Here is a 9,494-nt window from a genome sequence, read left to right as displayed (position 1 = left end):
CATACAACCTTGTCTAGCTCTCCTCTTTGTCTCTTCCCTTCTTTTTATCTTCTCTTTTCTCTTCTGTCATCTTCCTTGTTTTATTCTCTTCTCTTCCTACCCTTTCATCTTCAACAATCTAGTTAATTCACCCCTCAGCCAGCCCTGAGGCTTGAACTCTAGCTGCTGTTCTACTCTCAGAGTTCCAACAGCTTCCATAATACCTGGGTCTCCCCCATGCAGCCTGCCAGTGCTTAAAACTTATTGTACTCCCATCTGTATGAGAGGTCTGTGGCAGTCTAATACTTAACTCCAAAACCTGTTGCCTTAAAACAATATAATATCCATTATCTCACAATTTCTGTGTGTTGGGAATCTGGTCTCAGCTTAGCTGGGTGTCTCTGGCTTAGGGTCTCTAATAAGGCTGCAGTCAAGGTGACAGTCATCTCAACGCACACCTGGGAGAAGATCCCCTTCCCACCTCACTCACTTGGTTGTTGGCAGACTTCAGGTCCTCAATGAGTATTGGCCAGAGATCTTAGACCCTTGACTCATGGGGCCTCTCCCTTGGATAGCTCTCAATATGACTGCTGGCTTCCCACAGAGTGAGGAAACCAGGGAGAAAGTAAGACAGAAGTCAGTCTTTTTGTAATCTAATCTCAGAAGAGACATTCTATCACTTTCACTGTATTATTTTTTTTAATTTTTTTTGTAGTTGTAGATGGACAGAATACCTTTATTTTATTTGTTCATTTATATGTGATGCTAAGGATCGAACCCAGTGCTTCGCGCATGTTAGGCAAGCGCTCTGTCACTGAGCTACAGCCACAGCCCCTCTCACTGTATTATTTTTATTATAAGCAAGTAGAAGGGATTGAACAAGAATATGGATATCAGGAGATGAGGATTATGAGGGATCATTTTGAAAGTAGCCTAACACGCTCTCCAAATTTAATTCTCAAAGCCAAGTCAAATCTTTGCCTACTCTTTCCCACTATGTTCTATGGAATCCATTTCGGCAATGTGTTTCTTAGCTAGCCAAGTCTTGAAGACCCTCCATAAATTCTCCCAGTTCTATCTTTCCAATTTATTCTCTACCAATTACTTTCATACACCCAACATTATAATCAACCCCAAAACCCCCCTCACTTTTTGATCTCCTGACCTTTGCTTGCGCCATTTTTCCAGCAGTGGAAATGCATGTCCAAATCATACCTATATTCAATAGTGTTTCTTAACCTCCATATAAAGCTCTTCCTTGTCCGGCCTCAAATGATTCTTGGAATAACTCAAGTTTTAACTTACGGTGTAGTGGTGCACACCTGTAATCCCAGCACCTGGGGAGGCTAAGTCAGGAGGATCACAGCCTCAACAACTTAGCAAGAATGTAAGCAACTAGTGAGATCCATCTCAAAATAAAAATAATTTTTAAAATGAAAAAAAAAAAAACTTCAAGTGTTAGGCCAAATAATAGTAACTTTATTTTATAGATAAGGTTTAGGAAATAATAATAATAATAACACTTACTGGCACTTACTTTGTGGCAGGGACTATGCTAACAGCTTCTCATATTTCATCTAATTAAACTTTCACAACAACTCTATGAGGTGGGCATTAACCTCCCAATTTATTGTTGAAGAAACTGAGACATAATGATGCTCAATAAATTGACCAAGGTCACCATTCTAGTAAATGAACTGTGATTCAAAGAAGTCATCTAGTCAGCAACCTCACGACTAACCCTGATGGTATAACACCTCCATACAACTGACATTATTTGTCCAAAGACACACCATTACTAAGTGACTGAGTGGAACAGAGACCCGACTCTGACCCTTTCCACCATAGTGCTTCCTAAACGCTCAAAGGTCTCCTAGAGAAAGCCTTTGTAAGCCCTCAAAGAAGCAAATGTTCCCTTTTGGAATCACCAGCATTACTTAGGTTCTTATAAGCTACTCCTCTTTTTAAAAAATGGTATTAAATCTACAGTCATCTGATCCTTGACAAAGGTGCTAAAAACATACATTGGAGAAAGCACAGCATTTTGTAACAAATGGAACTGGGACAACTGGTAGAAAAATGAAACTAGACCTTATATCTTATTCTGCATAAAAATCAACTCCAAATGGATCGAAGACCTAGGAATCAGACCAGAAACAATGCAACTCCTAGGAAAAAACAAACAAACAAACAAACATGGGATCAACATTCCAGCTTTTAGGCACAGGCAATGACCTTCTCCATAGGAGCCCTAAAGATCAGGAAATAATGCCAAGAATTAATAAATTGGATGATAACCAATTTAAAAGCTTCTGTACAGCAAAGGAGACAATTAGGAATGTGAAGAGAGAACTTGCAGAAAGGGAGGGAGAAAATCTTTGCTAGCTACTCTTCTGACAGGATTAATATCTAGAATATATAAAGAACCCAAAAACTGAATACCAAAAGATACAATAACCCAATTAATAAATGGGCAAATGAATTAAACAGACACTTCTCAAAAGAAGAAATACAAAGAGCCAACAAATATATATATATATATATATATATATATATATATATATATATATATATATATATATATATAAAGTTTAACATCATTAGCAATTAGGGAGATGCAAATCAAAACTACACTAAAATTTCACTGCATGCCAGTCAGAATGACCGTCATCAAGAATACAAATACTAATAAAAGGTGAAGGAAAAGGAACACCTTTACACAGTTGGTGGGATTGTAAATTAATACAATCACTATGGAAATCAATATGGAGGTTCCTCTAAAGACTAGGCATCGAACCACCACATGACCTACTCCTCTGTGTTTTTCCTGAAGAATTAAAGTCACCATACTACAGTGATACATGCATACCCACGTTTATAGTAGCACAATTCACAATAGCCAAACTGTAGAACCAGCCTACCTATGCATCAGTGGATAAATGGATAAAGAAAATGTGGTATTTATACACAATGAAGTTTTATTCAGCCATAAAGAAAAATGAATTTGTGTCATATGCAGGAAAATGGTTGGAACTAGATAGAGATCATTATGTTAAGTGAAATAAGTCAAACTCAGAGAGTTAAGGGTCCTGTCTTCTCTCACATGGGGAAGCTGGAGAGGAAAAAGGAAAAGAAAGGTGGGGAGTGGATCTCATGGGAATCAAAGGGAGATAGAGGAAAGGAACCAAGGAGTGTGGGCTATGGAGGGAAGTGGGAAGGGCTAGGGAGTGATACTAGCCAAATTATATGGTGATATTGGATATTGTGTGCATGTACAAACACGTAACAACAAATCCTGTCAGTTTGTATAACTATAATGCACCAATAAGAAAAATGTAGGGCTGTGTACTATAGGGCACACCTGTGTTCTCAGCAGCTCTCTGGCGACTGAGCAGGAGGATCGGAAGTTCAAAGCCAGCCTCAGCAACTTAGTGAGAACTTGTCTCGAAATTAAAAATAAAAATGGGCTGGGAATATGGCTTAGAGATTGAACACCCCTGGGTTCAGTCCCTGGTACCATAAAAAAAGAAAAACAATTTTTTTTAATGTGGAAAGAAAAAAATAAAAATTGTAATAAAATACGTATAACACTAAATTTACCATTTTAAGCGTGTGGTTCAGTGACATCAGTTACATTTACACTGTTGTGCAACCATTTCCATATCCATCTTCAGAACTTTTTCATCCTCCCAAGATGAAACTCTGTAACCACTAAGCACCAACTCCCCAATGCCTCCTTCCCCAGCCCCTGACGACCACCGCAATACCTTCTGTCCCTATGACGCAGACTACTCTAAGGGCCTCATGTAAATGGAATCATACAGTATTTTTACCTTTGTAACTGACTTATATTACTTTAAAGTTCATCCATATTGGATCATGTCTCAGAATTTCCTTTTCAAGAGTAAATAATGTTCTGCCAGCACATTGGCACACGCCTGTAAACCCAGTGGCTGGGGAGGCTGAGACAGGAAGATCACCAGTTCAAAGTCAGCCTCAACAATTTAGACCCTAAGCAACTCAGTGACACCCTATCTCTAAATAAAATACAAAAAAGGGCTAGGTATGTGACTCAGTGGCTAACTGCCCCTGGGTTCAATTCCTGGTACCAAAAGAGAGAGAATAAATAATGTTCCATTGTAAGTACATACACATGTGTTTATTCATTCACCCCCGCAATGGAAACTTGGGTTGCTTTCACCTTTTGGCTATTTTGAATAATGATGCTGGAACAGGAATGGCCAGTTAAAGGTTTGCTTTCAATTTGGAGGTTTTCATCCACAAGTGGAATTGCTAGGCCCTACGGGAACTCTAAGTCTTTGAGGAATTGCCATCCCCTTTTGCAAAGTGGCCATACCATTTTACCTTCCCCACCCGCAGTGCAAAGGGGTAAATCTATGCCTTTTAATGTAGCTTCCAGGAATGTACCCTATATATTCTGCTCCCTGAAGAAAAGGACTTTTGACATTCAACTTTATAACCTAAACACCTAGCATATAATTGGTGCCAGGAACATATTTGTTGAATAAATGAATAAATGGGGCATCAAAAAAATCACTATCTCAAAACAAAGGAATATGCTTTTGTTTAAAACACATAAAAACTTCAGACAAGATCTAAATAGCTCCTGAACAGTGTGCCTAGAGAGATTTTTTTTTTTAAAAAGCTAGTGCATTGGTGCTAAATCCAGAATTTCATTTCTTAAAAATAAGTGGCCTCTCAGTATATTTCTTTTTATCTCACCAGCTTCTTGTCAGCACTAGGTTCATCTCCTAGACCTGTTTCTTTTCTAGACTCACAATTAAACTGATTTAAAGTAAAAGTTTCTCTAAGAATTTTGTTACAATATACAGATCTGAAAATAAATTTTCTAAAATTATTATTATTATTATTTACCCGTAAGGGGGCCATCAAAGATTTCCTGGTGATATTATTTCCTAAGAACTTACGCCTCAGTTACAAACTTCCTTTTATCAGAAGTAACTGGTTGATGCTTTTGATTATCTCTTCCATTTTGAATTTCTAGGTCAGATTTAACTGCAGAAATAATTAAAATGGAGTCGAAAGGTCTTTCATTGTTATAATTAATAACTTTGGGTTATAGAGGAGAATACTGATTTTATGTATATTAAGATCTTATTTTTAGAAACGATCTCATAGGATATTTTCCTTATAGCGTTCTTCCTCTCATGCCAATTCCCACCTCCACCACCACCAGGGATCAAATCCAGGGCCTCCAGCTGCTAGGCGGGAGCTCCACCACTAAACTACAGCCCCCGCCCCCATGTTGCTATTAATTAGCACAATGGGTTGGAGATGAGGTGAAATGAATTACTAAATGATGTTTCACCGAACTGTAAGATAGGAAGACAGTCAAAAAACTTAGATATTAGTGTAAACTTAAATTTTATAACCCTTGGGAATTTTTGTTATTTGAGATTATTTGGGACAGTAAAAATCACATCTTAAATAGTTGTCCAGGCTGGGTGCGTTGGTGAACGCCTGTAATCCCAGCTGTTCCGGAGGCTGAGGCAGAAGGATCACAAGTTCAAAGCCAGCTTCAGCAACTTAAAGACACCTGTCTCAAAAAAAAAAAAAAAAAAAAAAATAGAAAGGGCTGGGGATTTTGGCTCAGTTGTTAAGTGTCCCTGGATTCAATGCCTAGTACCATAAAAGAAAAAAAAATCATATCTTAAATAGTTGCCCAGCCCATGAGCCACTCTCCTCCAAACCTCACTCCTACCCAGTGAGTGTTCATGGCCATCCTACCACATAGGCCAGCTCTCCTGGCCTGAGTTCACTGGACCAGGAGTGGGCCCTTAACCAAGATGTCTGTCTTCTGGAGCCTTGCCCTTGCACCTGAAAAATGCTGATTTATTTGCTGACTGCTTGCATTGAGGCATGTGTAAGCCCCAGATTTCTGGGGTGGTCATATTAGCCAACTGAAGTAGAGACAGCCACTGTAGACAGAAGCTTCCAGAAGTCACAGCACAGCCTGGAAAAAAGTAGCGTGATAGGAGGCAGGCCTGCAGCAGGACAGTTCCCAGGGTTCTGAAAGGGTTCCGATTTCTGGTTCCCATGGCATCAGGCAGTCATTCAAGATCCCCGCAGTCTTGACTAGGCTCCCACAACCGAGTTTGGAGCAGATGACTTAAAGCTTAGTCAGAGGTGCAAGGGAGACAGGAGTTAGGGAAAGAGTTAAGTTCCAGGATGCGACTGGGTGGGGTGTAACAGGGAGGTGCTGGGGCAGAGGTGGACATACTGAGGAGGGAGCGGCAAGTTTGAGGAGTTGTGGTTAAGTGGAGTCTGCGGTGCGACTGGGCAGGTGGAGATGTAAACTCATGGAGAGGTCTTTTCTAGAAAAGAGAGAGAGTTAGGAATTCTTAGCATTTCAGTGGCATTAGCAGTCACGACAGTGAATGAGATCCTACAGGAAGAGTGTGAGAACCAAGAAAAACAGGGGCCCACAATAGAGCACCAGTGATTAAAAGATGAAGAACATGGAAGTCCCAAAGGAGACTCTGGGGCAGGAGAGAGAGCAAAGCAGAGCAGCACGGACTCCAAGAGGATTGGAAGGAGGGAAGTGCCACTGAGTTACAGCCTAAGGTGTGGATTGAATGATGTGGCAAGCATTAGTGACCTCATGAGAACCCCAGGCTGGGACGATGTTGACAAAGGAATGAATGGCAGGAAGGACTGCAGAATGGGGTAGACCGGTCATTTGGAGAAATCCGGTCCTAAAGGAGAAGAGAGAAAGGGGAAGGAGTTTGAAGGGCATGTAGGGTTGGGAACTTCAGGAAGATCTGAAAGAGACCTAAGAATGTTTAAATGGCTCACAGAGACCGCAGTAGGAGAGTTGGAGAGGGGTCTTCCCATGAATGCAGTCCTGAGGAATTAGAGGAGGCCCAGTTTATGCCCTGGGTAATGCTGCCCTTGATAGAAATATCTAAGAGAGAGGGGAGAGGAAGTAGGAAGGGCAAGGTAAGATTTAGTACAGATCAGTGACAGCCTCAGCCAACCCCACAGAAAGCCTTGGAACCAGAATGGGTCTTCTGAGTTCTCCTGAATTGAGCCAAGAGGTATTTGCCTTTATTCTTTTGCATCCATCAGTCAAAGGATCTGGGCTGCCCTGACAGAGAAGGGCATGACTTTGGACAAGGTGGCTCTCTGCAGCAAGCAATCCTAGAGGGGCCTGCGAACTGAAGACTGCCTCCAGACGGCACTCCCAAGGACAGGGCAAGCTCCATCCCCCTCTGCCTGCACTGCAGACTCCTCTGAAAGAGGTCTGGAAGACAACACAGGATCCGCCACATTCCTCTCCTTTACCATAAAAGTAAAACTCAAGCCCCTCCCCTTATATCCCCTCCCTCCTTTATCCAACCTCTGCCTACCACTCCAGGTTCCTCTCACACATCATACTACAACCCTGCCCTTAAGGTTTCACCCCTCAGTCTGAAATGATTCTGGTCCTACCCTCTTCCTCCCTGAAAACTCCTCTCAGAAGTCACTGTTTCTGTGAACCCCTCCCTACTTCTCCCAGACAAGAGCAAGTCTCCCCCAGTCTCTCTGACCTTGTGTACATTTCTATCTTCGCACTTAATTACTCTGTGTTGTCAGTTATGTCTTTTTCAGACTACGCTGTGAGCTCTGCGAGCACAAAGGTATTGTATGAACGATATCAGTGGCCCTGGCCTTACATGCTGGGCAGAGAAAGAGGGACTAAGTTGCCATTAGTTAAATGAATATGTGAACGAACTAATGAATAGACAAAATGAATGAGTGAGTTGAATGAGTGAGTTGGAAGAGCTTGGGTTCAAGGAAATAACTAGTTAGGAGGCTGGTCCCAAAGAAGATCAGTAGCCATCTGAATAATATATCCTGTGGCCATGAGAAGGCCCAGTACAGGGCATGGGGTGTTGCTGGCCAAGCGTCCTCTCTGGTGAGTGGAGGTAATAGGATTTCTGGGACTTGGTGATCCACAAAGAAGGAAGTTTTTTTTTTCCTTTGGTGGTACTGGGGATTGAACCCAGGGCCTCATGCTTGTTAGGCAAGTACTCTACCCCTGAGCTACATCCTCAACCCCAGGACACAGCATTTTTATTCCAAGAAAGAAAGGAATGAGGGTGGGAGAGGAATAGGAAGATATTCTATCTCAGTGGAAACAGGACTTAAGCTATAGTCTGTGGTTATACAAAGACAGGCTGTGTCCACACAGGCCCCTGGAAGAGTCCAGGGAAGCAGAGTCTGGTCTGAGTCATGGACCAAGGACATCACCTGGTGCCAGAGGGGACAGGAAGGGGAAGTAACAACAGAAGAACAGCAGGTCCACAGTTCCCCTAGACCCACTGCGCACTGAACTTGAGAAGACAAAGTTTAGCTTTATGGCACTATACTGAGTTAGGAGTTAGTTCTTCTGCACCCACTTGAGGTAGGGTTTCATCACCTGGGCTGTCAGTGACTTTCTTCTTTTCTCTACAAACACTACTTGTCTTTGTTTTCTTATTCAATCCTCACAGTGTCCCTTTCGTATTAATATTTATTTAATAAATACTGATAGAGAACTGACCACGAGCTAGGCATTGTTCTTGGCACTTTACAAGTATTAATGTATTTGATCTTCCCAATAGCCCTTGAAGGCTGATGGGTAATTTTTATTCTGTTTTACAAGTTGTTGAAGAAATGTAGGCACACGGATTCAGAAATCATGATTATTTGCATTTTATAGCACATAGATATTCATTCTTGTGTTCATCAACTAGTTATTGATTAGGCTGGGTGGGGAGGTGCATGCCTGTAATCCCAGCCGCTCAGGAGGCTGAGGCAGGAGGATCATGAATTCAAAGCCACCCTCAGCAATTCAGCAATTTAATGAGGCCCTAAGCAACCTAGTGAGATCCTGTCTCTAAATAAAATTTTTTAAAGGCTGGAGATGTGGCTCTGTTGTTAAGTGTTCCCAGGTACCAAACAAAAGAAGAAGAGTTATTGATTACTTGCCTTGGACAAGACCCTGTGCTGAACAGTAGGATTCAGTGTCAAATAAGAAAAGGAAGGCCCAGCCCTCAAGATAACCACAGTGTCTGGCCCTGAGTTGCTTAGGGCCTCATCCAGAAGGCTTGGTAATCGCAGGTGTCCTCTGTACAGTCTTCCTGCTAATCTGTCTAGAAGTTCATTTTTAAGCCACTGTCATTTCAAAGCTTGCAGCCCTCACATCTGCTCCTAAGGGAACTCCTTAACCTGACCCCACAGGGTTGGCTCTAGTGGGAAGGAAACAGAGCCCATTCCTAGAGAGGAGGGGAACACTTGTTTTCCAACCCTATCTTCCTGCCTTTACCTAAAATACCACCTTGGACAATCCATCCCTGTCCCTGGCTTTGACAACAGTGGTTTCCATGACAGCTTCTCTAACTGGCCCTGGTTTTCAGGATAACAAGACATTTAGTGAATACTTACTGAAGACATTATCTCATTTAATTCTTGCAATAATCCAATGAGGAAGATACTATCAACTCTATATT

The 9,494-nt window shown here is 41.8% G+C and overlaps 1 non-coding gene across 1 annotated transcript; it reads right to left on the bottom strand.

Moving 5' to 3' along the window:
• Window positions 1-7,984: 7,984 nt before the first annotated feature.
• Window positions 7,985-8,060, bottom strand: Trnav-aac (transfer RNA valine (anticodon AAC)). Its single transcript has one exon. It is a non-coding gene; the product is annotated as a tRNA-Val (tRNA).
• Window positions 8,061-9,494: the final 1,434 nt, after the last annotated feature.

This window comes from Marmota flaviventris, chromosome 13, assembly GCF_047511675.1.
Source record: "Marmota flaviventris isolate mMarFla1 chromosome 13, mMarFla1.hap1, whole genome shotgun sequence".
Taxonomy (NCBI): domain Eukaryota; kingdom Metazoa; phylum Chordata; class Mammalia; order Rodentia; family Sciuridae; genus Marmota; species Marmota flaviventris.
Note: the sequence above shows the minus strand (reverse complement) of the source record. Positions and strands in the feature narration are given on the sequence as shown.